At 37.7% G+C, this 24,127-nt stretch overlaps 1 pseudogene; it reads left to right on the top strand.

Annotated features, from left to right (window-relative positions):
• Nucleotides 1-11,323: 11,323 nt before the first annotated feature.
• On the top strand, nt 11,324-20,667 carry LOC140043698 (uncharacterized; annotated as a pseudogene).
• Nucleotides 20,668-24,127: the final 3,460 nt, after the last annotated feature.

The raw sequence follows: 24,127 nt of genomic DNA, 5'->3' as shown, positions 1-24,127 counted from the left end.
ATTGTTTGGGCTGGTAATTACGTCCCCTTTAATCCAAGAGTGAAGGTTTAGCATTTATTTTTTTAAACCAAACAATAATGCTTTATGGCAAAATAATTAGTTAAACAAAAAATATATTTAAATTGTTTTTTTTAATTGACAAACCAAGTGAGTTGTGCACTACTGATTCAATCACTTTTATGTTGGTTAAATGAGGTTTGCTATGTTTTTGGAGGATTGCAGAGTTTGGCAATTATTTTAAACCAAAAAATAATGTTTTACCCCAAATATAAGTGGATAGTCTTGATTCAACCATTTATCGTATTCAAGGATTTTACAAAGGTTCTTCACCTATTAGTGATGTATTGGATCCTAGTATTTTTGGACGATGGTTGGTAAGAGAGGTTCCCATGCCGCATGTACTAAAGTCTCTAACATTGTTAAAACGTCAAAAAATCAATATAGGATCTAAGTCCGGTTGTAAACTGGCTATGGCTGGTTTGGGTTCATTAGAGGTCAATCAGGGTCTCCCTCACTATAGGTCCAGAGATTTAGTGAGGCTAGTGGGGAAGATAATTTCCCTTTCTCAAGTTGTGGCATTTTATTACTACAGCGAGTGGGGGTCTAGTTATTGAGGAGATATTTTTCTGGAAGCAAAATATTTTTTTGATTATTCAATTACATTTACTGACGCTAGTGGAGTGAATTGTGGAGCGAGGTCTATGACCGTTTGCAGTTTGTCTCGGCTGGAATCAGCATGAGTCAGTCAGAAGCTGTACGTGGAGAGAACTGAAATGTGTGTTATTGGCATTACAAGCATTTGCTCCTAACTTAGGGGCCGTCCGAAAACTAATTTTCCGCGAGTTCCGCGATTTTACGCATAGTTCATTGAACCTCGTTTCCGCGGAACGTGCGATACAAAAATATTCATTCGGAATGCTCGCGGAACGCAATTGATGAATATTCATATCAACAATCAAAATGTTGCCGCCCACATATCGCGAGTTCCGCGGGTAGCGGCCTAATAAATAGATGAGATCATAGTACAGAATAGCACGGTTTTTTAGGCCTAGCTAGGTTGGCCGAATACGACTACAGTAGGCTAGTACTCTACTAGGCCTAGGCCTAGTCCTACTTAAACTACTCTGATACTAACGGAGAAAATGATACCAAAACAATTTGTTTGTAGGCATAGGCCTAGTACAACTATTCATACACAGTACAACTATTCATACACAGGGTTTCAACCACGGTAAAATTCAAGCCAATGACATTATGTAGTAGAATATAAATTATAGTTATTTTCCGAGTTTCGATTTTTAAAGCTTTTTTTTAATATAAAATTCAAAACACGGACGGACGCCGACCCCTCTCTCTCTGTTAATTTAGAATTAATTCTGCACATGTATTGTGGACTATACCATTTCTTTGAGGTCGGTAAAAACGCGTTCGTTAATTTAGTGTACGACGTTGTTAAACAAGATTTTTCGATGATCTGTCGGCTGGATTATTGAGGTGGGTGCGATAAAATATAAATATAATATACTTCCAACGATCTTCGGATTGAGGTGCGTGTTTAACTTTGTTATTAAAAGTGGACACCCCTAATTTTAGACGTATAATGGACTGCACCATGCAGGAACGCACATGGTATTTTCTTATCAGAGGGTGCGTGTACGTCAAAAGGAATTGTTTTTCCAACGATCCTTCTAGATCTTTCGTGCGTGGATGTATGTACACGACACGACGCCCCGTGTGAAATTTCTTATCAGAGAGGGGTGCGTGTGCGTCAAATGGAATTGTTTTCTCAATGAATTGAATTGCATGTGTTCTCGATCGGATCGGCGGTGGGAGGATAGGCTAGGAGTGCGTGTAATGCGTCGTAATCTGATTTATTATTTTCTTTCTGTACTGTACAAGCATTTCATAATAAATCTAGGCCTACCTTGGTAGTTGTTTTTACCAGGCTAGCGGCGTGGCAATGACAATGTGGCGACAACGTTAAAAAATGTAAACGCAAGAAGGAGGCCTCTGCAAGCAAGGGAAATCCCTTTGCAAAGAAGTCAGGCGATGTTTGCGTCTCGTCCGAGTCGTTGTGTAAACAAATCTTCTTGACATTATTTTCTATCTACTTCAGTGGTTTTTATTGTGGTAAAACTCGGGGCACTCACATTTCATTTATTATTATCTATATATTTATTAATAACAAAAACAAGATCAGACACACGAATGGATATAATAATTGTAAACAATATTGAAATATAATTTGTTCTTCTGTAAAAATCAATTACCGTATTAATACTAATAGTAATACCTGGCTGGCAAAGCGTTATTCAAACGAGCACTATATTCTCTAGTATTGGCAATACTGCCGCGAGTTCCGCGATATTGCAAGGCCTTCGCGAGTCTCGCGATATTAATTAATATTCATGAGTTCCGCGAGAAAATCAAGCTTGAATGATTTTGCCTCATTACCGCAAGAGACGTTCACTTTCATGGTTGAGTAAGTAATAGGGTATGTTATCGCGGAACTCGCGGAAAATTAGTTTTTGGACGGCCCCTTAAAAGAGAAACAAATTAAAATATTTATAGATAACAGAGGTGTTGTTTCAATTTGTAGGAAAAGTAGCATGCATGAAGACTTGGATCAGTTGGCTTTAGAGCTTTGCGAAAAAAAATTTATTCAGAGACGTCCAATGGGTGCATAGAGAGCGCAATTGGGAGGCTGATCTGCTCAGCAGGGAGATAGATTTTTATGAATGAGATTGTTTCTATTATTTGGAATGCCATTTGGGGTCAACTCACTTTTGATAATTTTAAGATTCCTCGGTTTAGTAGCTCAGTGTTGTTTGCGTATAGACGCTTACCAATTGCCAATTGGGAATGGTTAAGTCAAATGACTAAGGAAAACTGAATGGCTACAGCCACAGACCAAGCGCCCATAAACTGGATGATTGTGGCAGGAACCGTATTGGTTAGGCTACCTACTAAATGGTTAATTGAGTTATGGAGTCGATAATGTTGAACAAATGCTAAGTCGTATTTGGTTGTGATGGTGAATGGTGCTATTCCAGGATTGAATCTCCATATTTCAGTATTAAATGGGAACATGATTGCAGTCTAGAAGAAGAAGACAATAACTCAAGTGTAATTGCACATGATATTGGAAGGTGCTAAGCGTAGGTGCAAAGGCGTTGTGCGTAAGAAAATGCAGGTATAAAATTTTTACTAAATGCTTGATCTGCTTTCTTTATTTGGTTTTATGAGAAAAAATAAGGTTATTCATTTGAAGGTGGGGGACATATCGGTCCATGATAATCATGTGAACATTAGGAGCATTAGGATTAGCATTAGGATCAGCCTAGCGAAGGAAACAGTGTAGTTCTAGCCACAATAAACAATAAAACAAAAATAAAAATTTGACCATAAAAACACCAGAAACGTAACGTTATATTTACCTATATTATAGTCATCTGATAATATTCTTTACAACACCGTTTATTTTCCAATTTTGTTTAAAGTGCCTCTCTATCATTTATGTACAAAAGAATAGAGATTTTACTGTGTAATTTGAACTTTATTGTAGCACAATAAAAATCAAAATTATTATGTGATATTATGAAACAATTATGGATAGATTATTAGGATGTATGATTAATAAGAAATTGTTTGCCTATTAAGACATTTTTTGCCTTTGACTATTAATTATTATATTATATGACAGACAGAATTTAGCTTGTTAAACCCATAACAAAGCTAATAATGAATTGTATAATAGTAGTAAAATGAACAGAATATTTCTGGATGTGTAAATGTGTATGAAATTGGTTTGAATCAAATCAATAAACTAAGAATAATTCCATCTATTTATTCATAAGAAAATTGTTATGGGATAAAGTTTATTGAATTTAATTTTAAAGGAGATAAATTTTAATTTACTCTGTGAAAATGAATGTAATTCTATTGTAAAGGTAGGACCATCCAACTGAAACAAGGATAAACCAAGGTCAATATTAGTTGTGCTACAAAAATGAAGAGTTTATAAACAATTGTAATACATTTATATAATAAAGTCATTTACATCCATTGATTAAAATATAACTTGGCATATTTATTTTTTAAATAGTTAAATAGCTTGTACTGAAATTTGAAATTTGTCTATATAAGTTCTTTTAAAAGTAATCTTTTAACATTAATGTTAGAAAATGTTAAAGGAAATTTAAAGTAATAAATTATAGTTTATACAGAGCACAAGTACTTTCTTTTTAACTAAGGATGTGGTATATAATGTGGGTAGATTTCAGAGTTACAGAAGTGTTATGATGAATGGTATATTGTTTCTACAGGTAATTAAAGTTCCAACCACAGTAATTGACAATGTATTTCTATAGACCAACGGGTATATCTAATAGTGGAACCACAAAATGTAGGATAGGCTAATTTCTAATTGGCAACCAATGGGTATTTTAGTTGTTTACTAAGATGCATAATAGCACACTTCATTGTTAAATTAGCCATTTAATAGTTGTACAAACTTTTCAATCTTCCCACCCAGCCATCCCCCGGCATCATCCAACACCTAACTTCAACACAGGCGCTAACTCATATGTTACTCATGCTATTCGCTCATTTGGCTGGTATAATTCTGGGGAATTATTTTGCCCCCAAATTCCACAATTTACCTAACGGATGTCACTTACATCCTTCCGATATACTTAATAACAACCATTTGATTTACTGGCTCCTGTGACAATACACTGGACCTTTAATATAGCAATGTCACAGTGGTGGCGCCAGGATTTCCCCGATCGTGGGGGGGGGGCCCGAATTACCCAACGGGGGGCCGAATTCCCCCACGGGGGCCGTTCGCACGAAAGCGGGGGTGGGTTTGGGAGGGGGTATTCCCCCTCCCGAGCCTCAGAAAATTTTGAAAAAATAGATGCTTACACAATGTTTAATAGGCTAGAGCAACTGTTTCCATTAAATTTAATAACAATGTCACATAATAATGTAAATTTAAATAAATCCTTCCTAAATACTCTAATACGGATCTTTTTCGACGAACTAATAATAAACTTTGATCGAAAAACACTTCAAACGAAATGAACATTTGGTAATGCGGCACTCCGAAAATGCCTCTATAGTGCATGTGTTTAGTGTACGACTGTGCTTTGGTGGTCTGTTAACCTCAAATATACCCTATAGCCGGGTGAATAACTCAATGTAATTTTGTATACAATGATGATTGCCTTAACGCCGTGTCTATAACACAAATCAATAAAATACCAAATACGCCACACACGTTTTTTCGGCCGTGTACATAGAACAAGACATTTCATGTTTATGTTATGCCTATGAAATAATAATAAAAGAACATCATGTTTAACGTTTTTTTTATCGTTTATACTGCATACCATTATATAAAAAACCTTCATACGCGAGAAAAAAGTTCACAATATTACACTCTACTTTGTTCAGGGGTGTATATACAGGTCCACGCTAAAGCTTGCACACGGACCAGGGCGGAAACTGGTGTATTTTTGGAGAGTGATGACGTCAGCATTCACACGAGGAGCGAGCTAAGACAACGTGATGCTGGTAGTGGGAGTGCATGTGTTTTGAAAATAACTCAGTTGTGGGTATTTTCCGAAGATTTTAAATCGCTTTTTCTTTTTAAACTCTTGAATTCATAAATAGTAATTAAACTCTTAGCTCTTTCAATATGTAGGCCTATTTACACAGCTATAGCTCTAGCCTACTCTTCTTAATTAAAAGAGAGTCAAGTGCGTCGAATCCGCATCTCTAGCGACGGTTGCGGGTTTGGTGCATCTTTTTTTTTCCTTTAGAATTAAGGGAGGTGGCTAGCCACCCTATTCACACCCCCCCCCCCCCACACCCTAGATCGAGATTTATGCGCGAAAAGAAACGTGACCAGACCCTGTTTTATGGTTCGGGACAACCGCTTCCTTTTCCCAATCGAACCCCCACCCAAACCCCTTTAATCGACAGCGAACATATACGCGGTACAACAATGGTTATTGGTAAATTGAAACAATTCGTAAACTCAACCGTGAGAACATAACTCGTAGCTTTATCCCTGTATGAACGTACGTCGATGCGTAGTTGCAAATGAATTTTCGATTTTCGCCTGGAATTTGAAAAATACACATTTTGGTCCCTGGATGTAATATGATACAGCCCAGATATGTCGACGCGTATACCGCAGTGAGCCGGCCGGGCCGGCCGGGCAGCGATTTTTTTTTTCGTACATAAGTTGGGGACCCCATGTGAAAGATAGCCGAACTACTTCCTAAATATAACTAAATCTAACCCTCTAAATAATCTCTCTCTCACTAGTATAAAGTAAAAGAAGTAGCTCATGTGATTCGAACCCCATACATCGACATGTAAAGTCCATAGTCGTATCCACTCGACTACACAGACGGCCCGACAGAAATCGTTTGCATTAGCGAATTGTAGTTAGCTCAATTCTTACGTCAGACCTTATGGATATGACTAATGAATATTCATGTTTATTTTGTGACGTTTTACGAGGGATCCCCAACTTATGTACGAAAAGAAATATTGCGGGCCGGGCCATGAAAGATTCGTACAAAGAGACACCGCCAGACAAATGCGTACCACATACTGTTTACTTCGCTGTCAGTATATCGTACGTACGTCAAAAATGGAATGCCGCAGTTACTTAAAATGTAGTACACTTAATATGGTTTTATTTTTTACCAGAAAAGAAATGATCATATTTTTCTCCCCGACAAATATGGCCAATACTCCCCGACGACTCCCCCCCCCCGGCCCCCCCGCTGGCGCCATTACTGCAATGTCATATGAGTGGTAGCCCCCAAGAGGCCAAATGTAGTTTATTATTAAGCTTTAGTAGTATTTAGCATTGCTTGTACAGTATCAGTAGAAATAAATATTATGTATTGTTAATGTAACTTTGAATAAACTGGGAAAGCTTTACTTATTTGTGTTGTGTGTAAAACTTTTTGAAATTATTAAAGTTGAACCTTACATATAGCTATGCTTATCCTCAAAACAGTTTTGTTTGATAATGTTGGATGATGGAGATAAATATGAATGAATAATTACAGAAACTGCAGACTTTGGAAAGCACTGGTGGTCATCATTGTCAGTGGTCTAAAATATTTCATAATGTTAAATGTTGGATACACTCTGAACTTGTTACATGTTTGTATGAACATTTAAGTCTAGTTCAGGTTTCTTGTGTTTCTTAGTTATTTAGTGTTAAACAATGTCACTATTTTTTGTTAACTATAATTTACTATGTGATGTGTATGTATATTTAAATAAATGTTTAAGAAGGAAACATTTTTTTCAATAGACTAAAAATATTGCACCTAGTTATGCTAATGATGATTTGTTTATTTTTACAAATTTTGTATGACATTGTAATGGTGGTTTGATACTGTAATTATTATGTAAGGTGATTTGTTAAAACCTATGTACGGTAAATAAACAAATTATATTTGTACCACTATTTCAGTTTTATTGTTGTTTTTAGATGTGTCACTTTAAAAAAGTGATTCTGAGTATAAAGAAAGAATAAATAAATAAAGATAGATAAAAGATAAGTGGCAGATATACTATCTGTATCTTATATTGTATGGAAAAAATAATTAATTACAACCTAATAAAAAAGAGCTATAATGTGGGTGTGTAATAAAAGATCACTTTAGCGCTCAACCAAATTCTGCATCATCATCCATGGTGACGGACTAAAACCAGTAGGTGGTTAGAGTTGGTGGTGATGTTGTTGAAAGGAATAAAGGAGAGTATGGCAAATGAGTATGATGATAATTATAAAGTAAATGAATACAGTCTATATGTCTATCAACTAGCATCTTTGATCATTTGTACCTCTATGTGATATACAGGTAGAATCATAGTGTTTCAAAAAGTTATTAAAAAATATTGTTAAAAATGAACTTTTAAGATATACAAAATCATAATGATCTAAAGAAAAATTGAAATTTTGTGAAGTTGTAGTGTTTATAATACTGTTTAAATTACTGTATATCAACACTTTGGAATAAGGATGATATATTTCAATTGTGCATATAGCATGTTGCTGTAGTTTAGTTAAGTAAAATTGGCACTATCATTTTCATTGTTTTAATTGTTCAATGGAAATACATGACAAAATGTTAATGTAGTGTCATAGCAATTTTTATGATTAAATATCAGAGAAAAAAAAATATATTGAATATCTTCAAATTATGCCAATTTCAGCATCAATGAAGTTTTATACATTAAATATTATTACCCAAAAGACCATTATAATTAAAAAATAAAATGTTATACAGTATATTTAAAAATGAAAATAAATAATAATGAAGATGACTTACTTCTTCTGATACATTGACACCTGCTCCTGCATTCACCAGCAGGCTGCAACAGTCTGTTTCTCCATAGAATGCTGCATTATGCAAAGCTGTCCAACCATTCTATAATATGAAATACATACAATATTGGTTATATCTTACAGTACACATATTCAATTGTTATGTAATTTATACAGAGGGTTACTTTACAAAAATCAATTTGCAACTATTTACTGCATCATCATACGCAATGAACCAAGTCAAATTAGTTTCTGAATTTGATTTCTACTTTTGTATACATTTTTTTTAATATGATAATTATTTTATATACTTTTATACAAATTTGTATTATTTCAATTTTAATGTCAAAATGTTGTTGCTGATATTTAAATATCAATCACTTTTTAGTTTTATTTATATATTTTTTTTTTTTAATATTAAATTATTGAAGGTTTGGCATACAAACTTTTACTTTCAGGGGCATGTTTAACTAACTTCATTATGTTAATTATCCTTTATGTGATGATAGAGCAAAGAAATAGTTCATTGCTCTATTGTGTGGTGGTGGAGTTTAGCTAGTACAAGTTCTTGCAAGTGTAGCATATTAGTCTAAATATTGATTGTAACAATGTTAATCTTGAGTTTAATCTGATAAAAAAACAAAGATGGACAATTTAATTGTAGACATCTTTTTGAACCATATTTGTTTCATTTTTTAAAGTTGTTAGATCAAATGGACAGTTTTTAGAAATACCATGACCATTTTTATACCTCCCTGAATTAAATAGCTCAAGCCTGTCAGAGAATTAAAATGGGTAAAGGTTTGGCTGATGCCAGAATACCAAGAACCTAACAAATCATATCAATGTGAAAAATATTGAATCTGAAAATCAATACAGTACATAAGAAATGCAAACTTAACATTTATACAGTTTAATAGATTTTAAGATCTTTATTATTTGTGTTATACTTATTGAATTGACTTACAAAAAATTAATAAAATTTACATTAAAACAAATTCATAAAAATTGTTATTCTTTTTAATTCAAAGATATAAAAATAAATCACTTGAAATAAATCATTATACAGTAATTATAACAAGAAATAAACATTATTTATTCACATGTATATATACCAACATTTGAAAAAGATTCAATGCAACTAAAAATTATCTATACTATAAATCCTATAATTGAAGACAAACAGTGGAATAATATACATTGTGTATAGGATGTGAATAATATTCACTGAGGCTACATACAACTTTCCTAGTAGACCATGCATACTGAGTATACCAATAAACAAATAAAGTGCTGTATCACATGTTCCAATCATTGCTTATTCTATTGAAATGTTTTATACTTCAGTAAATAAAATTAATGAAAAAGTAAATTTTCAAAAAGTACACAACAATTTTTTTTTTGTAGGCAGTTACATTCAAGAGAATGGAAGCATTAGGAAACATTTACAATGCAGGCTTAAAATAGTTTATTAAGGCTGAAAAAATGGGTATTTAGAAACACAAACTGGACATGAGCACACCTCAAAGCACGTCTGGGAAAAGAGTCTAAATGGGAATTTTTTAACTCAAACTGGGCATGCGCACAGAGAGTCTATGAGATGTATATAGACATTAGTTTGACCTATGTTCAATAAACAATGTTTTGGCTGTCAACATAGGGGCTAAATATAATTACCGTCAGATTATCATTGAATAATTAATGGTCAAAACAATACTTCCTCTATGGTAAATATTTTTGGCGAATGGGGTATATATAGATAATAAATTTTTTGATTAGCGAGTACGTTTGTCGGCTGCTGCTGTACAACAAAGGCTCATGAAAAATTATACATTTTTTTGTTCACTAGAATGTATGGGTATGAGTGGGTCACTCCAACCTTAGTGAGTAATGCCACTCAGAATATGCATAGTACTATAGTCTAGTAATTCAAACTATATTTATTTTACACAAAATGTTTACTACTGATTTTTAAACAAAAATAATTGATAATAAATCTTTGTTTCTTAAATTATTAAATAGAATATCAATTTAAAAAATAACATTTAATGAAGAAAGAACAATAATTAAAACTGTTATCTCAGAAAGTCTTTTTTATGGTAAAAAGTTGTTTTTTTTGTTGTTTTTTATTTGTGTTCATTGTTGTCTGAATTATTGGAATTGATAAAGTTATTAGCAGCAGCAGTTACTGGCAGTACCAGTATAATGTAGTGAAACAGAAAGATGTGGGCCAGTATGCGTACCAATTTGTCTGGCCAATTTATCTATATTTTATTTTATTGTGGTTATCAACCACATGTGTATTCATACTTTTATAGGGTATTTAAATGCGCAAAAAGAAAAAATAATGTAAAGGTTTGCTAATGCTTACTGTACTGTACATTATACAAATGGAACATATTTGTTGAGTAGATAATATTTAAACATTACATTCAATCAACTGCTGATGTGAACGATGAATTAAAGTATGACATCTCAACTTGAACAAATGAAATATTGAGAGGTTTTATGATAGTTATGTCCACACTAATAGCATGCACTATAACATTTTTGGAAAATATCAAAACATAGATGGCACTACTAAAAAAGGAAAGATATTAATGTATATAACAGTATAAACATGGGTATTGCAAAGAACGAAAAGCAGTGGCAACGGTATAAAAAAGCAATGATGTACAAAAAAAAAAGCAATGATGTACAAAATGTGTACAAAGAGTCTTAATTTATTATATTTTAGTTTAGGCCATATAAAAAAAAACAACAGTTGATCGTCCCCGCCCGCATGCTTTTTTCAGGCCGCATCAATTTTTATTTTATTTTTTATTTCGATATTTTGTATATAAAACATTGATTTATGTTGTACCTTTGTCGAAAGCTAGGCCTAGCTCTTTCTTTTTTCGTGATCCACAGCCGTCGGGAGCCATCGATACACATCGTCGACTGCGATAAATTTGAGGTCATATTCTTTGATTATAGGTCAGCGATGATAGAGGTATCACTGCCGTTGAATGTATGAATATTTTGAATTACACTCATCATGGGTATAATATTTTACATAAACGTCTGGATCTAATTAGAATTTTCACAGCCGCTATATGCTCGCTACTCCCTAAAAATGTTGCCGTGAAGCAAAAAACGACTGGATTTGGAGAACACATGTTTTTGGTTCTACCTTGTTTCTATCGCTATATTCTATACATTTGAGTTACAGTATACACTATTAATATTTATAATTATTGGTTCCTTGGTAGGCCTACTTTTTAGTCCTTTTATCAACTGTTACATAATAATTTGATCTAGGATAGTAGGATACTGCTAGACTAGATAGTAGATAAACAACATGGTTTTTATTTGTGTTTCAATTCGGACTGCAACAAAAATCGTGAAGCCGGCCCTTGCTTGGTATGCGAGAACGGTGTAGTGGACGGCCGACGTACTCTCGCAGACATTTTCTCTGATTTTGCAGGCGGCGAATTTGATCAAGGTGGACCGATAGGAGACCAATACCAAACTACGGAGGTGAGTAATTGTTCGGTAAAAATGTTCATATAGAAGTAACAAAACTGTAGGCTAGCATATTGTCGCGAGAGAGTGTAGAGTTTGCCTATCCATATAGAGGGGCGAATTGTTGTGAACGGCGCCCGCTGGGTAAACAGACCACCCCTCCGACCGAACGAGGGCGTCGCCCCGATAGCTTGATTTGCATACAGGGGGTATGCAAATGTTAACGTGGGGCCTTGACGCCGGCCGAACCGATCTATTCGAAGCAGGAACCAAGGAGAAACGGACACAACCGAAATTGACCAAGATATTTGGATTTACTGCTTGCGGATACTTGTGTGATTTAGGACAAGCGGGACTGTTAAGGTAAGCCTAGTAGCTTTCATTACCAGGCCATTCCAGCACTGACCTAAAATCACAACATTGGCGCTGCGAGCAAAAGCTCGGAAATCTTTTTTTTTGGTGGGGAGGCGGGTGCCTTGATTGCCAGCTGGCATTCTTAACGTGATCGGGTTGATTGCGAGGTATTTCGTCCTCTGCTGAAATTATTAACTTATTGTACTTACGGTGCATTTGTTAGTTTATTGAAGTTGGTATATTTATTGAAGGTATAACATACCGGTAAAGTTAATCACGCAGTATTGTGGCATTTGGATGCTTGCTGATTAGCGTATCGACGGGGTAGTCGATGCGTACCGGGAGTTGTATTTATTTTGCTATAGTTGAAGGATTAGTGGGCAGTTTACTAGGCCGTATCACCTGGTGGGATACTAGGCGTGGCCGTTGAACTGAGTGGCACCACTAATTTTAAATTTGATTGTTTTTTATTGATAACATCTTTTTCGTCCGTCAGTCAGGTTTTTCATCTTGAGAAATTATATTGGCTGTGCGTATTATTGTGTTAACCTCACAGTGGCATTATCGCTCTCCTTTCTTTGCATCGGGGGAAGGTTTAGTGGTAAGTGTTGTTAAACTGTATTGACGTCTTTTTGAATAATCTAGTTGTTTCTTATTGCAGGTTTGCTGGTGAAATATTTTATTATATTTGCATCTCCAACAACCATTTTGCAATATTGTGTGTGTGTTACTGCATTGACGATATTTTATTCTACTGTTGGGCCTGTAATTTTTATTACGTCTGGCGGTATTTTAATTTGTATCGTACTCTTTGCTTAATAACATCTGCCATACACTGTAACTAGATTTAGGAGCATAACAACCCAATAGAAGAGAGACACTTTTTAGATCATGTCGTCTAATAAGGTTCTAGTTAACTTTTGCCCAGTGCAAGATCTTCATGGAGTCCCTAATGTAGGGAAGAAACGAGCAACTAGAATAATTAAATGGCGGGCTACCCATGGCAACATTACGCCCTCTAATATTAATCAGATACACGGAGTAGCTGGTACTGCCAGGTTGGTGGACTACCTGGATTTTCAGCCGAATCCGAGTTTAGGGGGAGGCGTAGGCCAGATGATTGATAATGTGTCACCTCTAGTGGAGAAGCAAAATAGAGCGGCCAGAAAGGGGTCGCAGGTCTCACAATCTGTAGGTATGGAAGGGGCATATCGGGGGAAAAATGACGGGGGCCATAGTGGTCGATACCACGTCCTCTCATCGCCCCAGGCTACTCCTTTATTAGACGTACCGGGTACGTATTATACTACAGGACCTGCTAGTGATCCTCGTTATCTCGAAGGTGGGCTTGGGGCTTATACGCCATCCACCTTCGCTGGGCGTTCTGACCAGGATAGGAGTAAGAATAGGTCAACACAACGTAGGAGCTACATCAAAAAGCCATCTCCGATAACCTTAGACTCGTGTTTTAGCTCTAGGGAGGACGAGGAGGAAAGACTCCCCAGGAGACTATCTAAAACCGCTAGGTCTAAAACTAGGGCTCGCCGGCGATCTCCATCGGCCAGCGATAGTGACCTTAGTGGGGATGGTGCTGATACTGATAGTAGCAGGAGTAGAGAGTCGGATAGACAGTCGGATAGACATAGTGCAGGGGCTAGGACAGCAGTGGAGTGTCTTAGGGCTATCCCGAGAGTCAGGCACTATGAAGGCCGGCAGGATTTTGTAGAACGTAGGAGGATGCGTAAAAAAGATATACCTAGGTCTCTAACGTTTAGGGGGAGGGGAGACAACTGGTCCTTTTTTAAGCGGCGGTTGGCTTCATTTATAGAGGAGCAGGAACTCACAAACCGTGAAAGTAAGGACGTCCTTACTTGGTGTTTAGACGGGGCGGCGGCTGAGTTCTATGTGAATCTGATAGAAATGGACGCTGATTTAGGCTTTAGGCAGATCATTAAAGCTTTCAACCGACGTTTTAGTGAGGACGAGCTCCCCGCAGTCCTCCAAGCTAAATTAGAGACTGCTACGCAAAATGAGGGAGAGACTATAGAGGAATGGGGAGATAGAGTGCTAACCTTGACTAGAAAGGCGTTTAAGGATTTGCCCAAGGAGTGGATCCAAGAGCAGGCCGTAGTTAGGTTTTGTATTGGGTGCAGGGATGCAGAAGTAGGTAGGCACGTCATGCACAAGCACTGTTCAACTATTCCCAGAGCTATTAGGATGTTTGAAAAATATGATAGTTATAGGGGGCTATATAGTAAACGTAAGAGTAAGGTTAAGGATACCGTGAAACCTCATGTTAGGTCCACGGTCCGTACTTCTTTTGCACCCCCACTATCTTTTCAGCTACCTTCAGAAGACCAGGACGATACCGAGGGTGAAACTGTCGATGAGGTGTCCATTCAGCAGGTGCGAGGGAGGCCTATGAGGGGAAACCGTGTAACGTTTCAAAGGCCAGCACCAGCTTGGGTTCCTCGAACTGTGACGTCGGTGCCACCCACCAACAATACTCCTACTACAGAAGCCCGTTTGGCTACTGTGGAGGGTAATTTCCAGACGTTGAATACCAATCTGGGACGGGTGGAGAACACCGTGAACACGGAGATTGCCGCCATGCGGAATCAATTGGATCAGCTCATGCGTTTCCTGAAACCAGGCGAACTGGCTTGTTTTGAATGTAAGGAGGTGGGACACTTCCGCAGGGAGTGTCCGAGATTAGCGAGCCGTTTGCGTCAGGTTAGTGGCAATGAGCCGGATCCGTTAAACGAGTAAGGGTTGGGTCAGAGGGCCGACGACCTAACCCGGTTCCGGAAGCTGGCCAGAAAGAGGATGGTTCGTCGACTATCCCCAAGCTAGGCCCGATGGCCAAGCCTGTAAATACAGAGGGGGTAGCACCGGATCCTGTGACGATCATTGAGCCGTCTGCAATTAGCTCAGGGCTGATTGAATCATCTACACCGACGACAACCAAAACTGAAGAGACGCAAACCCGGATTGTTATCAATAGGGTAAAATCATTGAATGCGTTGCATGCAACTGCTTTTGTCAATGGTACCAAAATTGACGCAGTCGTGGATACTGCAGCGGATTTTACCATACTATCCGATAAGGTTTATAAAAGTCTAGATCCGGCACCACCTGTGGTGTCCACCCTGTCCTTTACTTTGGCAGGGAGGGGGACATCTATGCCAGGGTCGAAGGTGGGGCCGCTACAGTTTACATTGGGAACCAAAGAGTACCATGAATTCTTTTATGTTGCCCCCATCAATGACGATATGCTCTTGGGTGGTGATTTTCTTCATCCACAGGGAGCCGTTATCGATTGTGGGAATTTGCTTTTGGCAATTGGGGGCAGTACCATATCTCTAAGAGGGGATTCACCGGTGGAACCTAGGGTTGCCCAGGTAACGGTGGCTAAACGGAGAGTAATTCCTCCTCACTCAGCCGCTCATGTTAAATGTAAACTTGTGACTAACAATGTATCTATGCCTGATTTCTTTATAGAGCCAGTTCCAACTACTGACGATGTGGCGATACCGGCAACTTTACATCTACGCACTGATGCGCCATGCATCTGTGTCATCAACACATCTGATCACTATCTTACTATGAAAAAGGGTAGACAGATAGGTACGGCCAGGGAAGCTGAAGGGGTGAGTGTGTTCCAGACGGGGGTGACTCCGTCCGAGGATGCTTTGTCGAATCAAGCGGACGATGACGGTAACCAACCCGAGGGGGTGCCGGCGCACCTAGTGGGCATGTTGGACTCTTCGAGATCTAATCTCTCAGGTGAAGAGGCTGACGCGCTCACTAAACTATTGGTTGATTACCAGGATGTCTTCGCCGCTCATCAGTTCGACATTGGCACCTTTGGTGATATTGAACACAGCATCGACACTGGAGATGCCTCACCGATCAGGCAACGACTCCGCCATACTCCTCTGCGCTTTGTGGGGGAGGAGGAAAAGGAGATAAAGAAGATGTTGGAGGCTGGTGTTATTCAACCATCCATGTCTGAATGGGCGTCACCGCCTGTGTTGGTCCGGAAGCGCGATGGTTCTGTGCGCTTTTGCATTGACTATCGAGCTCTCAACAACATCACGACTAAAGATGCGTATCCATTACCTCTGATTCGTGATTGCCTTGACACACTGTCGGGGAATATCTGGTTTTCTAAACTGGACGCGATTTGGGGGTACTGGCAGATTAAGATGAAGGATGAAGACCGTAAGAAGACAGCGTTTATCACCAAGCATGGCCTGTATGAATTCGTGAAAATGCCATTTGGTCTTACCAATTGTCCTGCAACCTTCTCCCGTGCCATGGGTTTGGTGCTGCGGGGATTGGCGTGGGATACGGTATTGGCATTTCTCGATGATATTGTCGTGCTAGGTAAAACGTTTGAAGATCATCTCAGCAACCTCTCTCAGGTTCTGCAGCAATTTCGTGTTAACAACTTTAAACTTAAACCTAAAAAGTGTGTTTTCTTTCAGAAACAGGTTGAGTTTTTAGGGCGAATCGTTGGGGAGGATACGGTGGCAGTGTCCGATTCGGATATAAAGGCTGTTCAAGACTGGCCGACACCTACCAATCTGAGAGAAGTACAGCAGTTCTTGGGGTTGGCTAATTACCATAGAGAGTTCATTGAGAACTTTGCTGGTTTAGCTGCACCTCTATATGAACTCACTAAAAAAGAGGTGAAGTTTCACTGGGATGAGGAACAACAACAAGCGTTCACCGACCTGAAAGCTGCTCTCGTTAAACCTCCTCTACTCGCCTTGCCGAACGGGACTGATGAATTCATTCTGGATGTCGACGCTTCGGATCAAGCGCTAGGAGGCGAGCTGCTCCAGGTGCAGGAAGGTAAGGAGAAGGTAATTGCATACGCAAGTGCTCGTCTAACTCATGAACAACGGAACTATTGCACTACACGCAAGGAGTTGCTAGCAATTGTGTTCATGACAAGGCATTTTAGGCACTACCTTCTGGGCAGACCTTTTAGAGTGCGGACTGATCACAACAGCCTGACCTGGCTCCTCAACTTCAAGCAGCCACAGGGGCAACTCGCTCGGTGGATCGAGGAGTTGAGCCAGTACCACCTGTTGATTGAACACCACCGAGGGCAACACCATGGCAACGCTGATGCTCTGTCTCGCCGACCCGAAACTCATGACAGTAGCCACGAACGGCCTGCGCTTGAAGGGCTTCCCTGTGGGGGCTGTTCGTACTGTCAACGAGCGGATGCGAGATGGTCAACGTTCCAGGATGAAGTGGACGACGTTGTGCCCATCGTGCACGTACACCAGGTAGCCGTGGACCACCTGGAGGGTACTCTGCCAGGGGACGATGTTCCTTGGGACCCCGGTGGACAAGTAAGTATAGAGGTATCACGGACTGCTACTAACGGTACGATTCAGTTTTCTTTCCTACAGGACGATGATGGTGGACGAGTGGCTGCAGTACAGCTACGGCCGAAGGAAGCCGAGTGTTGGGGTTACTCACTGGATGAGCTACGGCAACATCAAACGAGTGATCCTGACTTGGCACCTGTTCTGGACTGGTTGCGGAATGGGGAACCCTCCGAGAATCAGCTGTTTATCTCCAGCGCTGCCACCAAACACTACTGGCTGAACAGGCAACGCTTGCATCTCACGGAAGCAGGTATACTGTTCATCAACCAAGCAGAGGGTACCGGACGACTACTTGTGTTGCCCAAGGAGCTACACGCCGTAGCTTTTAGGTTACATCATGATTTGCCGTCGGCGGGTCATCAAGGGGTCGCCCGGACCAAGTTCCGATTGAAGGAGAAGTTTTTCTGGTACGGTATGGGCGGGGATATACAGAGGTATGTACAGACTTGCAATATTTGTAATAGAAGCAAGAAGGCTACTCGGCAAGGTCGACATCGGTTGACTGAATTCCAGGCCGGCGTTCCAATGGAACGCGTACATATCGATTTCCTCGGCCCGTTACCAAAAACTGAACAGAGGAATATTTACGTTCTTATGATGGTCGACCAATTCACAAAATGGGTTGAGATCAGCCCGCTCCCGTCTCAGGTTGCGGAGGTAACCGCTAGAGCCCTAGTAAGGGACTTCTTCTCTAGATTCGGTGTACCTTTTCAGTTACACTCAGACCAGGGGAGAAATTTTGAGAGTGAATTGTTTGCATCTTTATGTAAAGTTTTACAGATCCACAAGACCCGGACGACAAGCTACCGACCGTCGGCTAATGGTCAAGTAGAGCGATTTAATCGAACACTTATGGATGCTGTACGATGCTTCGTTGGGAAGAGACAACGAGACTGGGATGTCTATCTACCGCAGATTGCTGGTGCACTACGCGCCACGGTGAACCGCTTGACTGGTTTTACTCCAAACATGCTGATGCTGGGCCGAGAGGTTAATTTACCAGCTGATCTCATGTTCGGAGAATGCCGGTCCACTGATGAGCAGGAAGCCGCTATCTACGTTGCAGATTTGGTGAAAGCGACCCGTGATGCCCATGGCATCGCTAGGGATACGCTAAAGCAGACTCAGAAGAGGATGAAACGGGACTATGATCTTCGAGTGCTGGAACGTCCATACCAATGTGGGGACAAAGTCTACGTTCTGGACAACGCTACCCCTCGGGGGAAGTGCAAGAAATTGTGTCCCCCCTGGAAGGGGCCTGGTATTATCACTAAGGTTATTAGTTCTTGTTTATTTCAGGTGCAGCTGAGAAACAAGACAGTGGTTTTAAATCATGACAAGCTGAAGCCTTGTCGGGATCGACAGCTTCCTAAATGGCTGGTTGATTTTAACTTACTTCCTCTCTCTTCACCTACAGATCCGGATGCAGGAGGACCGTTGTATTGTCTATGTCGCCAGCCCTGGGCCGGCTCATTTATGATACAATGTGACTATTGCGAGGTGTGGTACCATGGTGCATGTGTGAATATTGCACCGTCTGAGGCCTTGGACATCGACTTATATCGATGTGCGGACTGCAAGTCCTCGGTTAACAATTAGGTACTCGCGTTTATTTTCTCTTCTCTCTCAGACAGGGACCAGGTGCCGTTTGCTGACGGAAGCGGGGGACGGTGCTACTGGCATGTCCCACGGCCATTGACTATCTGAAGAGATCGTTGGGAGCAGTCTACATAGCTACGGGTATCGGGTATTTTTTCACGTACGAAAATCACCTGGTTTACCCCCGAGGTGGACCCAGGACGGGGTGCCCGCTTTTCAAACACGGGAGGAGTGTTGTGAACGGCGCCCGCTGGGTAAACAGACCACCCCTCCGACCGAACGAGGGCGTCGCCCCGATAGCTTGATTTGCATACAGGGGGTATGCAAATGTTAACGTGGGGCCTTGACGCCGGCCGAACCGATCTATTCGAAGCAGGAACCAAGGAGAAACGGACACAACCGGAATTGACCAAGATATTTGGATTTACTGCTTGCGGATACTTGTGTGATTTAGGACAAGCGGGACTGTTAAGGTAAGCCTAGTAGCTTTCATTACCAGGCCATTCCAGCACCGACCTAAAATCACAACAGAATCGACCCGGCTGGGTTGAAACTGTCCCATATATATAGGCTAGATGTTTACGGACGTGTTCGGGTACATGACCCACGTCCTGTTTAAAATATGTGTGTATGCATTGATATTCCCTCCCTCTTTGGATGTCATATTATCATATTATTGTCATGTTCAGAATTCTTTCAACACAACTGAATTTACCATATATTTACCCCTACTCTTTTTCATTCTTTATTCTAGTGTGAAGAATGCCTCAAGTGGCGAGTATGTTATGCAGCTCATGTTCTGAAGCGTGACCAAGGGCAGCTCTTGGAACGAGAACTGGACACACTGTCGTATTCATGTGGAACTTGTTTTCAAGACATCCTGGGAGAGGACGATTCTATTGTTTTTGTCAATGACAAAATGACATGTGCCCTGCCTATCGAAGCAGCTTATTACATAACATTCACAGACCCCCTGTGCTTTTATTGTGGAACTGAGCACAATTTATCAATTGAGAACATGAATTATCCACTTTGTAGTGAATGCAAGGAATCAGGCAAAACACCCAAAAGGAAAAACACTAGAGCATTTGTGCCACAGTAGGCTAATAATATCCAGAAGTTTGATATAAAGTCAAAGTGTACAAAAAGGACTTTTATTGTGACCCCCTGATAAAATAAAAAAAAGGTGTAATTTAATATTTGCTGTTCTGTATACTTATGTTTGTTTAGACATCTTACAGTACTTACCATATTTATTTGAATTGTCAGGAAGGGTGTATGCGAGGGGTGGGAGTGATTTTTATTCATAGCGGCATGTTTATTCAAGAAAATACGGTAGTGAGTCGCCATCTTGGAAAAATAAAAAATAAAAAGAGCCTCTTCCTTCCTTTTTTTAGAAAACCAGGACGATCAACTGTTGTTTTTTTTTACATGGCCTTATACGTTTAAAACTATTAGATAATATTGACAATTTATGATATTATTACAGTAATTAGGCATACAACTAAAATGATTCACAACCTACTGTGTTAATTAAATCATTAAAAATACTACATATTAAACTAATATTTTTTAGTACAAATACTTTTAAAACAATATAAACAAGAATTAACTATTTTTACAAAGAAACTAAAAAGATTCAGAGTATTAATAAGCAAAACTAATTTCAGTTGTGTATTGGAATAATAAATACTTTAAATAATAAATTCATTACTTTTTGGTATTTTATTTAGTATAACTATGATTATTTATAAAATTAAACAATAAACTTTTTTTGATATTAGTCAAATGATTATCCAACATGTTTAGTATTAATAGAAAACTAAACTGTTTATATAATTAATAGCTGCCATACTAACTAGCCATAATAAGTCTATAAAATTTAATAAACCATTTATCATGAAAATTTAGTTTTACAACTATACTGTTTAAAACATAACAGTGTACAGCCTACAGAGGCTCTCATTTTCATCATTTTTTCATTTCTTTCAACCAAATATTCATTTTTAAATTTCAAGACCTAAAATTAGGCAAGTGATCAAAAAAACAAACGAAAAAACACTACATTATCTAGAAGAACCTTGTGAATTCATTTTGAGAAGAGTTAACAAACTAGATAAGATAGATAAGGGTTAAGATACTTCAGTTGTATCAATGATTATAGGTCTATGCCCTAGAAATTATAATCAAGAACATTTAACTGATACATTCAATCAACTGCAGGTGGTGCCAACTTTACCACTATTCACCTGATATTAAGCACCAAAATGGCAAAATTTATGTAAGCTAAAAAGGCAGAAAGCACTCAACATGTTTGGTGTTAATTAATCATTCAAGAATGTAATAGTGGTAACAGCAGAACTATATTATTGAGTAAACTTCGATAGCAATTCTGCTAAACAAACTATTTTACTAGCTTATACTTAAATTATTATTTATTTTTTACCCCATTACCATCCCCAGATTAAATGAACAAAATGCTTTATATTTTAATATCAATTTTTAAATAAATTAAATAAATTGTCATTGTTTGAAATTAATTAAATTTATTTTATTCAAATCACTAAATCAAATTCCATGTGTGTTTCAGTATCGACTGTCACTCAAGCTCAACTTCGGTGACAAACATTTTAGATTGTGTTCCATATCAAATGCCCATTTGCTGGGTTGGAGGTCTTTTTACTAGAAAATGTACTGAACCTGTGTGGTTGTGGTGCTGATAGGTTTCAGAGATGGGGACCTGGTAGGGTGCATGGATGACAATTTGATTAAACACCCTCTTTTGAATAATCCCCCACGAATATTACGTCCCTATAGAACATCATTTGGACTATTTCCTTAAGTAAACGCCCCACCACATGCATTGCATGCCCACAATATTGCATTTACAACATATTTCTATTTGTAGTAGAATTCATTGATTGACTAATAGTAATTTCCCCGCATAAAAATTAAATAATTCAAATCCTGGACATGAAACGAACAGTCTTTAACAATTTGACTTATTCAGTCTTTTCCTAACCATGGTGACAAGGGTTGCCAATGACAATCCCTTTGTTTTATTATCAAATCTATCAATAAGTGTATTAAAACAAAGATTTATCTCAGATTGTTATTATCAGGAAAACTAGGTTGTAGACTAAGTTCCATTTACTGTAGCTCTTAAGAAATGTTGAAATTCATCAGGATATAAATTTTAATAGTAAATGTACATGTTTTATAGCCTATGATATTATTACAGTACACCTAATCAAACTAAACAAATTGCTGGTTATTGGTCAACTAACTTGCACTGCAACCAAAGCTTTTAATATATATGCACTTATTTACGGATTTTAGTAGACCAAGTTTTGTTTTTTATTTGTGTTTGTTAATTTCTTTCTTTTAATAAAAAGCAAAATAATCACCGTCAAGTACATTGGTTTTTGTTGAACAGTACACTTGTACTGAAAGTGCGAACAAAAAAAGAAATTTTAAAAAGTAATAAATGATGAGTGAGGGCACTGTGTAATATAAAATGTATAGGCCCTTGTAATGTATTATGGAAAACTAAAAATGGGTCTAAAATGGGTGTATATTACATCCTTTAATATCATTGCTCTTCACTATTAAATGAGGAGGAGGTGGTGGACAGAGTTGGTAGTGTATTGACAATAAAAGAGAATATGGCAAAATTCATCAATAAAGATGATGAATAAAACATCATACTAAAATATTCAGTACAACTAGCATCTTTGATCATTATAATGCACAGGGATCATAGGGCATTTAAGTGACTTGTCTAAAAAACAATTTGTAAAAATTGCACTTCATATACAAAAATACAAAATCATATGTAAGAACAATTGAAGGTTTGTGAAATGTTAAGTGTTTTTGTTAAAGATGTCCCCCTGAAAAAAAAACTCTTAACATTTTTGTTGAATGTGCCATTTTGAATGTAACATAATAGTTATCCATTTTGACCAACAATTTGATCCTAAAAAATGTATTTACCTGAAAAAAATTCAAATTAAATATTTTAATGAAAAAATGTTCAATGTGACTGGCAGCTAATTGGTTTTTGGTTATATTTAACCATTTATTTGTCATTTTATAAGTGAAAACATTATTTTTTTTTTTTTTTTTTTCTACGGAAGTGATTAACTTGATTAAAACCCTAGAAAATAACATATTTAAAATCTGATTTACGGTAATTAATCTTCATTTTTCATGATTTTGAGGACAATACACCTGCAACTATTGATTAAATACTGTTTAAAAAAATGTATATTAATTTAATAAAATGGTCAAGGCACTATTGTTTTCAATGTTTTATAAAGTGTTTCAAATGGAAATTTATGACCATAGCGTGAAAAACCAAAATGTATAGCATTATGTATTGATAATAATACACATTAAAGATTATATTTTAAATTAGAGCATATAACTGTACACTGTTGCTACAAAAAACTGATATTGTTTTGCACAAAGTAACAACTATATTTAAGCCTAATTGTCAAAAAGCACTAAAGTGGAACAACAACAATATTAAAACATAGCAATGCTATAAAACAATAAAGTATACAATGATTAGTGAACAATAGAAACAAAATGTGTTTTAAAATATTCCATGTGTTTGTTATACAAAATGAATAGCAAACTTCTTTTTATTGTGCACACAATTTAGATAAACTTAAATGTCACCCTCCATAAATTTTATATTTGTGGAATTTAATTAACCACAAATTAATTAAAAAGAAAGAACACTGAGAATACATAAGCTGTAGTATATATAAATCATAGAGTAATAACATATGAAAGATAAAATAAATAAAAACAAAATGTTAATTAATTTCACATTTTCTTTATAATCAAATTTTGGAGATGGATGACTTTTTAATCTATTAGCTACATTGTA

Source organism: Antedon mediterranea, chromosome 3 (assembly GCF_964355755.1).
Source record: "Antedon mediterranea chromosome 3, ecAntMedi1.1, whole genome shotgun sequence".
Taxonomy (NCBI): domain Eukaryota; kingdom Metazoa; phylum Echinodermata; class Crinoidea; order Comatulida; family Antedonidae; genus Antedon; species Antedon mediterranea.
This window is presented reverse-complemented; position numbering and strand designations above follow the sequence as displayed.